The sequence below is a fragment of the Electrona antarctica genome, assembly GCF_951216825.1.
Source record: "Electrona antarctica genome assembly, contig: scaffold_25, whole genome shotgun sequence".
In the NCBI taxonomy this organism is placed as follows: Eukaryota; Metazoa; Chordata; class Actinopteri; order Myctophiformes; family Myctophidae; genus Electrona; species Electrona antarctica.
The window spans coordinates 253435-271420 of NW_027637034.1; positions in this window are offsets into that span (position 1 = coordinate 253435).

Below are 17986 nucleotides of genomic sequence, written 5' to 3' on the forward strand. Positions count from 1 at the left end.
GGAGAAGAAGAAAAAAACAGACTAATACAATACCAAGAAGTCCCTTATGACTTTAAGGTAACAATCAAAAGCACTATTTTCAACATGGGGGCACAGTGCAGATACTGTACTGCGATGTACTGTGATTTGAACAGTATTGCATGCGTTAAACATTGTTACGTGGACTTCTCTTTAAGCTTCATTCTACATGTAAATAACTGCAGGACCTGCAGAACAGCAATAATATATAGTGGTTCATGTTTTACTTCAAAGTCAGATTGATCTCCCATTCCTTTATGAGACTTCAAAGTCCATAAAGTGAAATCCCTGTTTGTCACTTTGCTGATGGAGTCTGCTTACAGAACAAAAGGTTTAAGTAGATTGGTCATCCTTTCTCTCCCCTATTAGAGGTGGAGATGATTGTCCTACTCTTAGAGGACATTTACACCTGTATTATGATATGCCACTTTTGATCACCCAGGATGCAAATAGTGAACCGGCCCATCGACACCTATGTATTGAAATGCAAAGTCTGGCCAGATCTATGAAGACGGATGGCTGTTCTCTACAAAGCAACACCAGTCCTCTACACTACAGAACCAGACCACTGTTTTCTAGGTACAAAAAGTGAAATAAATGTAACGATTGGACGTACATTGCAACTTTATTGTTGTATATTTTAATTGCACGGTTAAATAATACATATAGTAGGGAGTAGGCTATGTACAAAGTCTAGATATTATAGAATATTTTATTAAGGATCCACATTAGCTGGTGCCATGGCAGTAGTCTTCCTGGGGTCCACATAAAACATACAAATACAATTTCAGGGCGTGGGTGGCAGTTTGTGTCTTGGATTCACAACAGAATTTTCAATAAATCATTCAAAAAGTGCAACAAATCTGCAACCAAAGTGATTGGACCCAAATCTGCTAAAGAGTTAATAAAGAGCATGTTGTTGTTAAATGGCAATAAAACTAAAGCTATGATGTTCACTCCACAAGCTATTTCAGCTCCAGTGACCATCTCCACTCTCGATGGAATTAACTCCCATCGAGTGGGTGGAGCGCTACAAATACCTTGGCTACAAACACCTTAATTTCAAATTTCTTGTTCCACTGTAATTTGACCTGTCGATTTGCTATATATTAGATGAGCTTTGTCTCAGAGGTTGTTGAGGATGACTTGGAAGGCAATAAACCTTGGACCACTAGAGAACATATAACATTTGTGCCAAACAGAATCAGACTTTTCTTTCCCCTATTGGAGGGTAGATAATTGACCTCTTTGAGGACATTTACACAAAATGGTGATCCTGCCCATCAACACCTAGGATGCATTGAAATGCAAAGTAGTGTGACCACTGACCATGGTCTATGCCGATGGATGGCTGTTCTGAACAAAACAACAGTCCTGTACAGAACTAGACCACTGCACTAGGTACTAAAAGTGTATGTACTAAAGTGAAACCAATCTAAGCTGGTGTTGGTGTACTATTTTTTAAGTGTTTATGGATAATTTTCAGGGGATGGGTGGCAGTTTGTGTCTTGAAAAAAATGGCATGACTTTATAAATTCATTGTGTTTTTGTCTTTATTTTAAATAAATATTCAAAGGCAAGAGTTTTTTTTATCTATGAGTCCAGTTTGTTCATGACAATTTCAGTCAGTAATATGACATGCCCTTTAGTTAGATACCATTATGTCCTTGCCCTAATGTTGCTGTGCTGAAGTTGACACTACTTAAATGCTTCTTTGTTATTAACATCTTAACTTTGTTTTTTATTTTTAATTGAATTTATATAATTGTCATTGTTGTTGTAGCACAGTATGGACAAGACAACATTGTAGTTTGCCCCCCCCCCCCCCCCGTGTGTGTGTGTGTGTGTGGGGTGGGGTGTGTGTGTGTCTATTTTCGTATTCTCCTGACCCATTTCTCTCTACGGACTGCCCCTTTATTCCTCATGGTGGACTCTCCACCTCCATATTATTGACGGATCGACTTTTACTTATCTGACTTCTCCCCTTTGGACCACATTCTCCTTGTCTCTCTCCTCCAAGTGGCCTCCATTGCAGCATGCTGGGGGATTGATGGTTGATGCATCGTTGAATTTTATAGTAGAGCATGCTTGATACACCTCCCTGTCTCCACTGTTCAGCAGGGGAAGGATATCTTCCATCTTCCTCACCCCACCGTCCATCACCACCTCCAGATTGTTCAGTTTAAGTCCAACTACAGAGCTATCCTTCCTTACTTACTATAGTTTGTTCAGTATAAATGTCCCTCTCCTTGTGTTGATGTTGACCCCCAGCAGACCACCGCAATTGAGACACTAAGATCTTGAACACATCTGTATCACTTTAGCTTTCAACCACTTTAACCATTATTTTAAACTTTAGCTGTTGGAAAATAGCAGATCTACAAGCTCATAGCACGGTACAGAGTGCTGCAATATAATCTTGTAGATCTGCTATTTTTGAAAAATCGTGACATTTTTGACTATTATTCTTTCACATCAAACGTTTTTTAACTAATATCTTTGCTTCTGGGGGTCCCTGCCTGGAACAACATACAGTATTTTCACATGGGGGTCGACGGCCAATTACATATCATTTCTGGGGTCCTTCACATGAAATAGTTGAGAACCACAGATTCTTTTTAAAAACGGTCATGATTTAGAACAGGGGTGGGCAACTTTGAAGATGGAGAGGGCCACTATATTTCCACGCTCACTCCAGAGGGCCACATGCTAATTTCTACAGATCTACAGATAGCAGATCTACAAGCTCAAAACGCATCACACTGCGGCACGTTTTGAGCTATTTTGCTTTTATTTCAAATGCATTTAGTTATACTTATGTTAACTTTATGAACTTAAATGCAAATACATTGGACATTAAAAAGGACAATAAAAGTCATTCAGTCAGTCATTCAGCTACTAATATAGACTGAAGTAATTAAAGCGGGTCATGTTTCGAAATGTAACTGATTGCGGGCCGCAATAAGTGAAGGTGAGCGCCGCATGTGGCCCCCTGGCCGCCAGTTGCCCATGCATGATTTAGAAGACATTTGTAGAATCTGGTCTCAGGTCTCAATGGGTTAAGACACTGGCTACTACAGACAAGATTGATTGCACTGCCATGTAGAGTTTGTAGTCTGTGGTTGATGTTGTCATATTATGTCATATATTATTATGTGACTGATTTCATCATTATATTTATCATCGTCTGTTATGTCAGATTCAGTTCTGATGAATAGTTACCGATTTAACAGCTGCTCTCTGTTTCTCTCCCCTCTCTCTCTCCCTCATTTGTGATAGAGAGATGGGAGAGTTGAGGTCATTTTGAAACGTAGACCATCTAAAGCAAACATGACTTTGATAGATTATCTGTGCCATCCGTGGTTATGGGCTTCGCGTCCTCACTGTTTGGGATAGCCCTCTACCATTACCAAGTTTTGCAAAAGCAGACTGCACGGTTAAGCCAGAACTGCTATTTTTGGTGGAAGGAGAAGAAGAAGAAAAAAACAGACTAATACTTCTGGACTTCTCTTTAAGCTTAATTCTACATGTAAATAACTGCAGGACCTGCAGAACAGCAATGATATATAGTGGTTCCTTTATGAGACTTCAAAGTCCATAAAGTGAAATCCCTGTTTGCTAAATAAATTTGTCACTTTGTTGATGGAGTCTGTGTTTCAGAAGCTACTTTAGTCTATACGTTTTAGTAATGACATGCTTACAGAACAAAAGGTTTAAGTAGGTTGGACATCCTTTCTTTCCCATATTAGAGGTGGAGATGATTGTCCTACTCTTAGAGGACATTTACACCTGTATTATGATATGCCACTTTTGATCACCCAGGATGCAAATAGTGAACCGGCCCATCGACACCTAGGATGTATTGAAATGCAAAGTCTGGACAGATCTATGAAGACGGATGGCTGTTCTCTACAAAACAACAGTCCTCTACAGTGTCTACACTACAGAACCAGACCACTGTTTTCTAGGTACAAAAAGTGAAATAAATGAATGAATAAACGATTGGAATTATTATTATTTTGTAATTGCACTGATTAATAATACATACAGTAGGAAGTAGGCTATGTACAAAGTCTAGATTTTAGGATCCACATTAGCTGGTGCCATGGCACTAGTCTTCCTGGGGTCCACATAAAACATACAAATACAATTACAAATACAAAATTATTAAATGTCAAAAGCTGGTGTTGATGGACTATTTATGAAGTGTTTATGGATAATTTTCAGGGGATGGGTGGCAGTTTGTGTCTTGAAAAAAATGGCATGACTTTATAAATTGTGTTTTTGTCTTTATTTTAAATAAATATTCAAAGGCAAGAGTTGTTTTTTATCTATGCTTTATAGGAGTCCAATTTGTTCATGACAATTTCAGTCAGTAACATGACATGCCCTTTAGTAGATAATAACCCTCATAATGTTAGAGGTGCAGTAGGCATTGTTACTGTAGCCTGACATTGGGAGGGTTTGTAATTGACAATTATGCAAGTTGAACCGAACAATGGAAGAGGACCAGATTCCCTCCCCCCAAGTACCGGTGTCGCTCTGAGCAAGTAAGATCAGAGAGACGCCCCAATGGTGAGGTGAAAAGGAGTAACATTCCTCCCTTACACTGGCTTGCTAAAAGTGCCAGATGCGCCCGTTTGTCTACAAACTGAATTAACAATCAACCACCCCTGGATTAACCTGACAGCAAAGGGGGGTTTTTGAGAGACCACAGACCGAATAAGAGAAAGAGAGAGGTGACTATCAGGACACGACCCAGGGTCAGACCCAGGTCTGACCGAGAGATGAACTCTCACAGGATGGACCAAGATGGGGTGTCCTACCTCGTTACATTACAACACACGCACGCACCACTGATACTCCAATCAGCAATACATGCTCCCTGTTTTTGTTCTCAATATAATCATTTTCTACCTGTTGACATATGGAAACTATGGAACATGTAAAATGAGTGAGCGAGGCGGAAGGGAGAGTGTGTGTGTGTGTGTGTGTGTGTGTGTGTGTGTGTGTGTGTGTGTGTGTGTGCGTGCGCGTGTGCGCACACATCTGTGTACTAACGCTTGAAAGAGGAGATGGCTCAGCGATAAGGAGAGAGTGATAGGTGCACAGGACAGCGTCTTTCCCTCTTCCTGTGGGCCGTAAACGCTAGATAAACAATTCTGTTGACTCCAACTAAAACTGGTTAAAACTGGATTTGGAGTTAGACAAAGGAAAACGCCTAATTTAGTTTGAGACCCTTTTTCAATATAACGTGTGTCACCCAAGACACGTTGCTCAGTTTGGTGCTTCTTCTCCCCGAGACGCCGGCTGCCTCAGCCGGTGGGCTCTTAGAACTGCACCGCCACGGAAACCACATCAGGACTTAGAGCGAGTCCCGTTTTGCTAACCACTTGTGGGTTTCCATATGAAACGATTTGATCGACTTTTCTATACTTTATACTTTAACCAAAGAAGGACGAGTAAAGTTACACTCGCGTACAGCGCTGGAAACTATTTGTCAACTTTACCCTGGTATCCAGTTTCCGAGCGCCGCTGAGGTTTCATCATCAAAAGGTTGGTCAAAGATGTGTTTGACTTTCGAGCTCCCAGAACGACATGATAACTAATGATAGGGTTAGCTACCTTTTTACTTAGTTTTGTCATTTAAATCTGAAAGTGACGCCAACCAGAGTCTCTCCTCGCGCCTCTTCCCTCTTTCTTCTTCCTAAAACTATACTATCTATTATTTGCTACGTGTTTTAAACAGAACGAAGCTATAATTGTAATATAATTTTGACCAGATCGAATTTAATTGTGTACTACCATTGACTAACTCCGCTTCACCGCGCGAGTTATCAACGGTAGGACTCACACCGGCCTGGCAAAATATATATTTTCAATGCACAACAGTTTATTTAGCTGAAGCTCATGTCTCCACTAAATACCTGTTGACGCGCTCGTTCATTTGCTATGTGGTATTATTTTGAATGAATGATTGCACACAACCAGGTGCAAGTATTTTGTAACAGTATTTCGATATAATAAATATCTCATTTTGCTGGTACAATCTAAACAAATCTCTGGACTATTCTTTGATTCCGTCTGTGTGTATTTGATTTGTTTTATATTGGGGGGAAACTGTAACACAGTATTTATTCATACCAGGTATTCGTAACTCACGTCTTCAGATAGACGTTTTTATGATAAGATACACAGTATGTACATAGTTTCAAATCGCTTCATTCCGAGTGGAAACTATGTGCATATTGACAGGCTAAGTGACTCACGTCTTCAATTGGACGTTAATGAGATGCAAGTAGATAGGAATTAAATGTGTATTCGATTCGCTGGCGAGTCGGGGTTGCATTTGATTTCTGGCTAATTGACATCATAATCTTGCCTAATAATCCCTACATAATGGTGCTCCGTTAACAGAACTGGTTTACTGTGTTATATAAGACCCTTCGATGTGAGAGAAATTAATGTACATGTAATTGGAATCGAGGTTGTTTTTTTTTAGAGTTGTTTTTAGAGTAAATGGTTTGATCCGCGTCTCACGCTGTGACCGTGGCTGGAACCTAGAACATTACGTTCGAATACCCTCCGACATTTAGGTCCCAGGTTTCTGCAGAAACGGGATTACTATTTACTGGAGCGTAATTAATAAAAAGTGGGCTATCGTTTAAGAGATTCTGTTTCCTAACGCCCAGTTGCACTGTCCCCGAATGTAAGCTATTCATGGGTCATTTCAGCAACGAATGTTTGCCACTTGACTAAGCGATTAGATTCGTATAGCGTGTATTTTGCGCTATTTTCTAGTGGAACCTGAGAATTCTCTCTTTACTATAAAACGGCTCACGGGATTACAGAAAGACCATTGGTTTAGTATGAATTTAGACTTAAGTGTCTCCATTAGTGTGCCGCTTTTTGAGGTATCGAGTTTTTAAATCAGGAGAGTAAACAGATCTATACTGTCTGGTCGTTGGCTTGATTGCTTTTACGGGGCCCATACGGTTCAAGCAGCGTTATACTTGGTGTGACGTTGGTCAAAAGACAGTGTGAAACCATCTAATGTTCGGGGTACTCTGGCCATTGTGTTGTGCGACTTTGCGAGGTCGCCATTTTGGAAATTGGTGGCGTGGGGCGTTTCCGCTGTACTTGTGGGACGCTGCTTCCAGCCAGATTGCAAAATCGCCATCTTGATTTCCCCCGTCTGAACTCCGCCCTGAGAGGTGGGGGTCTCAGGCCGTGACACTTGGTGTCCAGCCTACTGACACGTTGTTGTGATACAAGTAAGGCGTGCCGCCCCATCTAGTGGCCGTCGCTGGTGTCACACGTGTCATAACATTAGCTTCACTATGTGAGCTGTAAGAGGGCACATGCATGGTCGTGTGTTTTGCTGCTTGACGAAGATTAACACCTCTTAATCTTTGCACTTGGTGGGGACTTATTTTGCGTGTCAAAGTACACTCATTAAGTTCGCATATACTGGTAGCTCATTAATTGCCTCACTGCTGTGGGGACATTTTGCGTTGTTTGCTTGTGTTTGTAACCATATAGCGTGGTGTTGTGGTACCTCACGTAAACCCTCTTTCACGCTCATTTCAGGCAAATTCGGTTGTGGATAATTGATTTTGTGGTGCATAAAGTGAAACGTTGCTGCTATTTACGGCCTGTGCCTTGGACAAAATTGGAGCATTCTTTAAATTTGCATAGCCTTTGTTCTGTGCAAAATCAAGCTTGTCTTGTTTAAGGGATACAGGTCTTTTGTTATTCGTTTTAATCACACCCCTGCCCTAGCTTATTTCAGGCATTATCATTTGACTTTAAATTTTTAAGGTGGACTTTGGTTGACTGATCGTTTTAAAATCTTTCAGGATTTCAGTCAATTCATTGGCCCGTTATGCTCAAATGGGTTTGTTTTGAAGATTACAGTTCCAATTTTGAGATGGGGATTGACTTAATTATTTTAATGATTCATTCCGATCTCTCGTTGGGCGCTGGGATTTTTAAAATAAACTCTGTTTAAGTGTGTGGTTGATGTTTTAATTGACCAGGCAATTAAATTGTTGAGTTTACTTAATTAATACCATTTTGTCATTAGGAGTGTGAATTTCAAGAGATTCAGTCATTCCTTGGTGGCATTTAAAATTTAAGGCTCGAAATAACCTTCTGGCTAAATGGGTGGTGGATCTAACAACCTTTTGAGGTTTTGATCGACCAGGCAATTAGCTTGCTGGTTTAATTGGTTATTTCCGTTTGGTTGGATGTGTGGTTGATTAAACCTTTGAGGTTTGGTTGATCAGGCAATTGACTGATTGGGTTTAATTAATTATTTTAATTTTGGACATTTACAGTTTGAGATTTTTAATTCAATTTTTTTTTTGTGCTTATTCCCTTTTTAATTTTTATTCACTCCCTTTCTTCCTTGCAAAAGGAACTAAGGGTGTTAATAAAAAGGGGGGTTAGGGGCAGGAATAATAACACAAACGATATAGCCTTTTCACTTGTGCACAATTGTCCTCAAACCAAATTGAGGACCACAGTGCTGTTTTTACCTGAGAGGCAGCGAGGGAGCGTGGTTGTTGCATTGTTTCCTACCGCTGTCTGTTGACAGAAGTGTTGCGGCTTAGAAGCATACTGTGCTGTTAGCCAGCTACACGAACAGGGAGCATGGATTGTTGCGTAGCTATAAGAAAGATGCTTAGTCTGACAGACTCTGACATTCCTAACGTCGGTCAAATAGATGCAGACACGGTCCTTTCAAATCTCCAAACTTTAGCTAGTGCTCATGCTGAATCAAGACTTTACACTGAGGCAGAACGCGAGAAATTAGCTGGGCATGTATTGGCAAACTTAGTCCGGTTACATGAGCTTGATTGCTTAGCAGCCAAAGCTAACGTGGAGGCAATTGCCAGGTCTCGGCAGCAGATAAAAGACTTGACTGATGAACTTGAGTTACGAGAGACACAGGCTCGCTTGACTGATATTGTCACCAAGCTAGCCACCACAGATAGTAAGTTGAGTAGGGCTAAACGAGAGATCGCCGACCTCAAGGCGCAGTTTACCCAGTTTCAACAGACCAACAGTGACCTCGTGGAGGCACAGCTGGAAATAACTTGCTTACAGGGCACTAATTCCCCACCGGGGACTCCTCCTTTAGGGGGGAGAGATGCCCAGTTAAGGCAAAGTCTGACTTTCCAAGGCACACCCATTTTGGATGTGGAAGGAAGGTCTACAGACCCATTGGTGACCAACCGGCTGGATACCGACGTCACTTGGTGCGAAGGAACAGACTTGGGTTTGTTGATAAGCACTGACTTCTATGATTCCAGCCTGACCATTCCGGTCATTGGCAAAATCCCTGCGTTACTGCAGCGGGACCAACGGTCCCCTGATGGGACGACGGCCCCTGTGAAAAGAGACTTTGATCTAGTGTCATTACAGGCGGCTGACCCAGCCCTAGCCCACATGATGGCGCTCCTTGCTGGGGACACACCAACACCTATCCCTGACACAGACAGGGACTCAACAGAGTACCTAACACAACTACTGTTGTCAAGCGACTACATGTCACTGAGCAATGGTCTGTTGGTGTATGCTGTTGATTCATATACTTCTCCGCGTCTAGTTATACCCCAGCACCACAGGGGGGTACTATTAAGCTTCGGCCACAACTCCCCAACTGCTGTACACCGAGGTGTCGAGGCAACCTGCGATGAGTTGTGCCAGATGGCCTATTGGCCCAAAATGTACCAAGACGTGGTTCATTATGTGAAAGGTTGTTTGACGTGCTGTCAGTTCCAACCTTCAAGTCCAACCCCGAGAACACCCTTACAAGAGAGGGGAATTATGTTCCCATGGGCAGATCTGCAGATAGATTGGATTGGACCATTTGCCAGATCTTCTCAGAAGAACTTGGCAAAGAGCATGGAGGTCAAGAAAGCCCACTATGGCAAAAGGCCCTCGCAGGACCAGCTCCAAGTAAGGGATTTGGTTCGGTGTTCCACTTTTGCTCACCAAGAGGGGATGAACAATAGGTCCCTCCCCAAATGGAAAGGCCTGTACCATATAGTGGACAAGTTTTCCCCGATAGCCTATAAGATACAAATCGGGAAAGGCCAAGGCAAGCCAGTGACAAAATGGGTACACCGAAACCAAATCAAATTACACACGCCCCAGACAATCACCGAACTGACAGACTCTGAGACCAAAACCAAGGCGAGAGAACTCACCGGCAGGCACAGGTCCCCTGTGCCTTGTTGGCTGCTCTACATTGTAGAACTCTTAGCTGTGTTGTGCCTAGCCTATTGAGTTTCTCGCCTAAATAGTTTAAGCAACATAGGACCCTGTTTCCCGTGAAACAGTAAGAAACCTCCTCCCCTACCGAAACGGGATGATCACTTGGTATGTGTAACACACACACCATTAGTAATTTTTGTTTACATTTTCTTGTTTTATTATTATAAAAACGACCTCAAAGTGCCTGTGCAGAATAATGCTTCCTAAGATAGAGGGTTGACCTTTTGTTCCGTTTCCTGACTCGGTGTGAGACATGATCAAACATCAACCTCGCTAGCGGAATGAATTCAAACCTGTAGGTGCACTAGCCTGCTAAACCACCTGTGGTCACAAAATGTAGTTACTGTTTTGTTTTCTACCATTAGAGTGTGAGCCATTGCTCCTTAGTTTTTTCGTTTGTTTGTTTTTACCAGACAAAATAATTATTTCCACTAGACGTTGAGCCATTTGCTCCTTATAGTCTGTTATCGTTTGAATTTTATTTTAACAAACGAAAGTATTATTTCCTCTCTTCTACTCTGGCCCTTGTTCCACTTTTCTCTTCTCTATCACCTTGGTTAGACCAGTACAACTTTATCAATAGGAGTAGAGAGCTCAGTGTAAAATGACTTAGGAGAAACCATGTCGTTTTGGGTGCATGATGTGGTCAATAACACTTTGACCTGCCAGCAATGACATGTTTTGACATTGTTGTGTTTCCCCTGGGAGCGTATGGTCGTGCTCGGGGAAGCCTTACACCCACCTGAATGACATTACAGACACTGCCTCCTGCCTCTCTCTCCCTCACATGGATGTTACCCCGCGCCTAGCGGAACCTTGCATCCGCCTGGATGACACTACAGACACTGTCTCCTGTCCGCTCTTTCTTCCCCACATGAATGCTACGCCATGCCTGGAGGGCATTACACCCAGCTGAATGACAGTGTTTTGAATGAATTGACATTGTTTTGTTTCCCCTGGGAGCGTATGTCGTGCTCGGGGAAGCCTGAATGACCTTCAGACACTGTCTCCTGTTTCTCTCTCTCATGGATGCTGCTCCGTGACTAGCGGAACCTGGCATCCACCTGAATGACAGTGTTTTGAATGAATTGACATTGTGTTGTTTCCCCTGGGAGCGTATGTCGTGCTCGGGGAAGCCTGAATGACATTCAGACACTGTCGCCTGTGCACTCTCTCATGGAATCTACTCTGCACCCAGCAGAACTCTACACCTACCTGAAACGACCGTACAGACACTGCCTTTCCTACCTTTCCCCTGTGTCACAGGTGCTATCCTGGGCATCCAAGGGAGTGCTACGAACATTGACACCACTACAGGGGAACGCGACCCCACTGTCGAAAAAGGGGCCCTATGGGCAAGACAGACACCCCATTGGCCTCAACTTGACATCTTGTCCCGAATGGAGGTCAGGATATGTAACTAGGCCAAACGAAGGTCCACGAACGTTGTCTCTTCATTTATCCTAGAGAGGGGATATGTAGCCTGACATTGGGAGGGTTTGTAATTGACAATTATGCAAGTTGAACCGAACAATGGAAGAGGACCAGATTCCCTCCCCCCAAGTACCGGTGTCGCTCTGAGCAAGTAAGATCAGAGAGACGCCCCAATGGTGAGGTGAAAAGGAGTAACATTCCTCCCTTACACTGGCTTGCTAAAAGTGCCAGATGCGCCCGTTTGTCTACAAACTGAATTAACAATCAACCACCCCTGGATTAACCTGACAGCAAAGGGGGGTTTTTGAGAGACCACAGACCGAATAAGAGAAAGAGAGAGGTGACTATCAGGACACGACCCAGGGTCAGACCCAGGTCTGACCGAGAGATGAACTCTCACAGGATGGACCAAGATGGGGTGTCCTACCTCGTTACATTACAACACACGCACGCACCACTGATACTCCAATCAGCAATACATGCTCCCTGTTTTTGTTCTCAATATAATCATTTTCTACCTGTTGACATATGGAAACTATGGAACATGTAAAATGAGTGAGCGAGGCGGAAGGGAGAGTGTGTGTGTGTGTGTGTGTGTGTGTGTGTGTGTGTGTGTGTGTGTGTGTGTGTGTGTGTGTGTGTGTGTGCGCGTGTGCGCACACATCTGTGTACTAACGCTTGAAAGAGGAGATGGCTCAGCGATAAGGAGAGAGTGATAGGTGCACAGGACAGCGTCTTTCCCTCTTCCTGTGGGCCGTAAACGCTAGATAAACAATTCTGTTGACTCCAACTAAAACTGGTTAAAACTGGATTTGGAGTTAGACAAAGGAAAACGCCTAATTTAGTTTGAGACCCTTTTTCAATATAACGTGTGTCACCCAAGACACGTTGCTCAGTTTGGTGCTTCTTCTCCCCGAGACGCCGGCTGCCTCAGCCGGTGGGCTCTTAGAACTGCACCGCCACGGAAACCACATCAGGACTTAGAGCGAGTCCCGTTTTGCTAACCACTTGTGGGTTTCCATATGAAACGATTTGATCGACTTTTCTATACTTTATACTTTAACCAAAGAAGGACGAGTAAAGTTACACTCGCGTACAGCGCTGGAAACTATTTGTCAACTTTACCCTGGTATCCAGTTTCCGAGCGCCGCTGAGGTTTCATCATCAAAAGGTTGGTCAAAGATGTGTTTGACTTTCGAGCTCCCAGAACGACATGATAACTAATGATAGGGTTAGCTACCTTTTTACTTAGTTTTGTCATTTAAATCTGAAAGTGACGCCAACCAGAGTCTCTCCTCGCGCCTCTTCCCTCTTTCTTCTTCCTAAAACTATACTATCTATTATTTGCTACGTGTTTTAAACAGAACGAAGCTATAATTGTAATATAATTTTGACCAGATCGAATTTAATTGTGTACTACCATTGACTAACTCCGCTTCACCGCGCGAGTTATCAACGGTAGGACTCACACCGGCCTGGCAAAATATATATTTTCAATGCACAACAGTTTATTTAGCTGAAGCTCATGTCTCCACTAAATACCTGTTGACGCGCTCGTTCATTTGCTATGTGGTATTATTTTGAATTAATGATTGCACACAACCAGGTGCAAGTATTTTGTAACAGTATTTCGATATAATAAATATCTCATTTTGCTGGTACAATCTAAACAAATCTCTGGACTATTCTTTGATTCCGTCTGTGTGTATTTGATTTGTTTTATATTGGGGGGAACTGTAACACAGTATTTATTCATACCAGGTATTCGTAACTCACGTCTTCAGATAGACGTTTTTATGATAAGATACACAGTATGTACATAGTTTCAAATCGCTTCATTCCGAGTGGAAACTATGTGTATATTGACAGGCTAAGTGACTCACGTCTTCAATTGGACGTTAATGAGATGCAAGTAGATAGGAATTAAATGTGTATTTGATTCGCTGGCGAGTCGGGGTTACATTTGATTTCTGGCTAATTGACATCATAATCTTGCCTAATAATCACTACATTACTATTGCTGCTTAAGTGGTAGATACCTTTATGTCCTTGCCCTAATTTTGCTGTGCTGAAGTTGACACTACTTAAATGCTTTGTTTTATATAATTGTCACTTTGGATCCATTGAGCATCTCTGGGGAAGGAGGGAGGGTGGAGGACAGTATGTTAGACTGTGATTAGTGGAGAGGTAGTTCTATTGTTCTCTTTGGCCAATCATATCAAAGCAGTTAGTGGCTCCACCATCCAGACTCTGGTATAAGAAGGGTTGGTCTGTGTCATTTCTAATTCTCTGCAACTGCTCCAGGATATCAATAATTTCTGATCGCATCGGACTGGACCCCGCCCAGACTTCAGCTGAAGATGAACTCTCTCGACCCCACCAAGGACATTTCTGCTGAACAGGAGGAACCCAAAGAGCTTGGTATGTTACTCTACCTCCCCTTTCAACCCCTATGTTCTGTTTTCTTTTCACTCAATATTGTCAATAGTCATTTTATTAATTCTGATTTCAATGTAATGTGTGTTTTTAAGACCATTATTAGTTGGCTACATGACAGATTTTTTGCAACATACTTTTAAGTCCACAAAGTGCTGTCTTTCTACCTATCAACAATCATTGTATTTGTTTCCAATCCAGTATCTTATCAGTCTGGCTGCCCTGACCTACCAGAGGTGAATGAACAAAGAAGCTTGGCAGAGAAAAAACACCACTGCTGTGATCAGTGTGGAAAACGCTTCTCTAACATCTCCACACTTAAAATTCACCAGAGAATCCACACTGGAGAGAAACCCTATGGATGTGATCAGTGTGGACAACACTTCTCTCAATTGGCCAGCCTGAAAAGACACCAGAGAATTCACAATGGAGAGAAACCTTATGGGTGTGATCAGTGTGGACAACACTTCTCTCAAATGTCTAGCCTTAAAATCCACCAGAGAATTCATACTGGAGAGAAACCTTATGGGTGTGATCAGTGTGGACAACACTTCTCTAAATTGGCCAACCTTAAAAACCACCAGAAAATTCACACTGGAGAGAAACCCTATGGGTGTGATCAGTGTGGACAACACTTCTCTGAAATGGCCAACCTTAAAAGACACCAGAGAATTCACACTGGAGAGAAACCCTATGGATGTGATCAGTGTGGACAACACTTCTCTCATTTGGTCAACCTTAAAAGCCACCAGAGAATTCACATGGGCGAGAAACCCTATGGGTGTGATCATTGTGGACAACACTTCTCTCAATTGGGCAACCTTAAAAGACACCAGCGAATTCACACAGGAGAGAAATCCTATGGATGTGATCAGTGTGAACAACACTTCTCTCATTTGGCCAACCTTAAGAGACACCAGAGAATTCACACTGGAGAGAAACCCTATGGATGTGATCAGTGTGGACAACACTTCTCTCATTTGGTCAACCTTAAAAGCCACCAGAGAATTCACATGGGCGAGAAACCCTATGGGTGTGATCATTGTGGACAACACTTCTCTCAATTGGGCAACCTTAAAAGACACCAGCGAATTCACACAGGAGAGAAATCCTATGGATGTGATCAGTGTGGACAACACTTCTCTCTATTGGCCAACCTTAAAAGACACACACAGAGAATTCACACTTGAGAGAAACCATGTCATTGTGATATGTGTGGAAAAGCTTTCAGTCGCTCAAATGATGTAGAATTTCACAAGGTTGTACACGCTGGATTTAAATACCTTGAGGTCATTGTGGGAAATGTTTTACTACCTTAAGCCACAGAAAATGTCACAAGTGCACATGATCTGTTTAGTGTGAACAGTATGACAAAAACTTAGAGGCAGGACATCCACGACATCAGGACATCCACGTAAATTGATTAATGTGTTGATTAATTGCAAGTAAACTTAACATTCTGTTTAAATGGTCTGCTTTTTGTTGTATTTCTTATTAACTGGGTCAAGAGTTTTCAGAGCAGAAAAGTATGATGGTGGCTTGTGTTTGAGTCTGTTAGAGCCCCCTTTTTTTCTTTTATTTACATTATTTATTTCTGCTTCATCTTTATTATTATGATTCTGTCACTGTATTGTCTTTGTGGAACATGCCACATCAACATTATGCTGTAGAAATAAACAAGTCTCAATATTAAATCTTATTCTCAATCGTATTCTTGTTCCACTGTAATTTGACCTGTAGATTTGCTATATATTAGATGAGCTTTGTCTCAGAGGTTGTTCAGGATGACTTGGAAGGCAATAAACCTTGGACCACTAGAGAACATATAACATTTGTGCCAAACAGAATCAGACTTTTCTTTCCCCTATTAGAGGGTAGATAATTGACCTCTTTGAGGACATTTACACAAATGGTGATCCTGCCCATCAACACCTAGGATGCATTGAAATGCAAAGTAGTGTGACCACTGACCATGGTCTATGCCGATGGATGGCTGTTCTGAACAAAACAACAGTCCTGTATCTACTAAAGTTTTTTTAGTGTGTATAAAATGCTGTCATTACAGTGTTATCGTATTTAATGCCCATCCTTTATACAGCTTAACAATTGCATGTATTGTGGATTGCCGTGTGCCAAGTTCTAAATTTCTCAAAATGAAACGTTTTACAGTGAATTGAGCCTCACACTATCTCTTCCATTCTCTCCCTCTATATTCATCTATTTTCGGATTCTCCTGACCCATTTCTCTCTACGGACCGTCCCTTTATTCCTCATGGTGGACTCTCCACCTCCATATTATTGACGGATCGACTTTTACTTCTCTGACTTCTCCCCTTTGGACCACATTCTCCTTGTCTCTCTCCTCCAAGTGGCCTCCATTGCAGCATGCTGGGGGATTGATGGTTGATGCATCGTTGCATTTTATAGTAGAGCATGCTTGATACACCTCCCTGTCTCCACTGTTCAGCAGGGGAAGGATATCTTCCATCTTCCTCCTTATTTTCCCCACCGTCCGTCACCACCGCCAGATTGTTCAGTTTAAGTCCAACTACAGAGCTATCCTTCCTTACTTACTAGTTTGTTCAGTATAAATGTCCCTCTCCTTGTGTTGATGTTGACCCCCAGCAGACCACTGCAATTGAGACACTAAGATCTTGAACACATCTGTATCACTTTAGCTTTCAACCACTTTAACCATTATTTTAAACTTTAGCTGTTGGAAAATAGCAGATCTACAAGCTCATAGCACGGTACAGAGTGCTGCAATATAATCTTGTAGATCTGCTATTTTCGAGTTAATAAAAAAGGACAACAAAATAATAATATTTTTTATTTATTAAAAAAAATAAAAATAAAATAAACGAATGGTTCAAGCCCATTAATTAAGATTCGAGTGCCAACCCTAACGAGCGAACATTCAAACCGTGAATGTTTGGCGACAGCCTTACTGTCATGTAGAGTTTGTAGTCTGTGGTTGATGTTGTCATATTATGTCATATATTATTATGTGACTGATTTCATCATTATATGTATCATCGTCTGTTATGTCAGATAGACGGTTCTGATGAATAGTTACCGATTTAGCAGCTGCTCTCTGTTTCTCCCCTCTCTCTCTCCCTCATTTGTGCTAGAGAGATGGGAGAGTTGAGGTCATTTTGAAACATAGACCATCTAAAGCAAATATGACTTTGATAGATTATCTGTGCCATCCGTGGTTATGGGCTTCGCGTCCTCGCTGTTTGGCATAGCCCTCTACCATTACCACGTTTTGCAAAAGCAGACTGCACGGTTAAGCCAGAACTGCTATTTTTGGTGGAAGGAGGAGAAGAAGAAAAAAACAGACTAATACAATACCAAGAAGTCCCTTATGACTTTAAGGTAACAATCAAAAGCACTATTTTCAACATGGGGGCACAGTGCAGATACTGTACTGCGATGTACTGTGATTTGAACAGTATTGCATGCGTTAAACATTGTTACGTGGACTTCTCTTTAAGCTTCATTCTACATGTAAATAACTGCAGGACCTGCAGAACAGCAATAATATATAGTGGTTCATGTTTTACTTCAAAGTCAGATTGATCTCCCATTCCTTTATGAGACTTCAAAGTCCATAAAGTGAAATCCCTGTTTGTCACTTTGCTGATGGAGTCTGTGTTTCTATGTCTATACGTTTTAGTAATGACATGCTTACAGAACAAAAGGTTTAAGTAGATTGGTCATCCTTTCTCTCCCCTATTAGAGGTGGAGATGATTGTCCTACTCTTAGAGGAAATTTACACCTGTATTATGATATGCCACTTTTGATCACCCA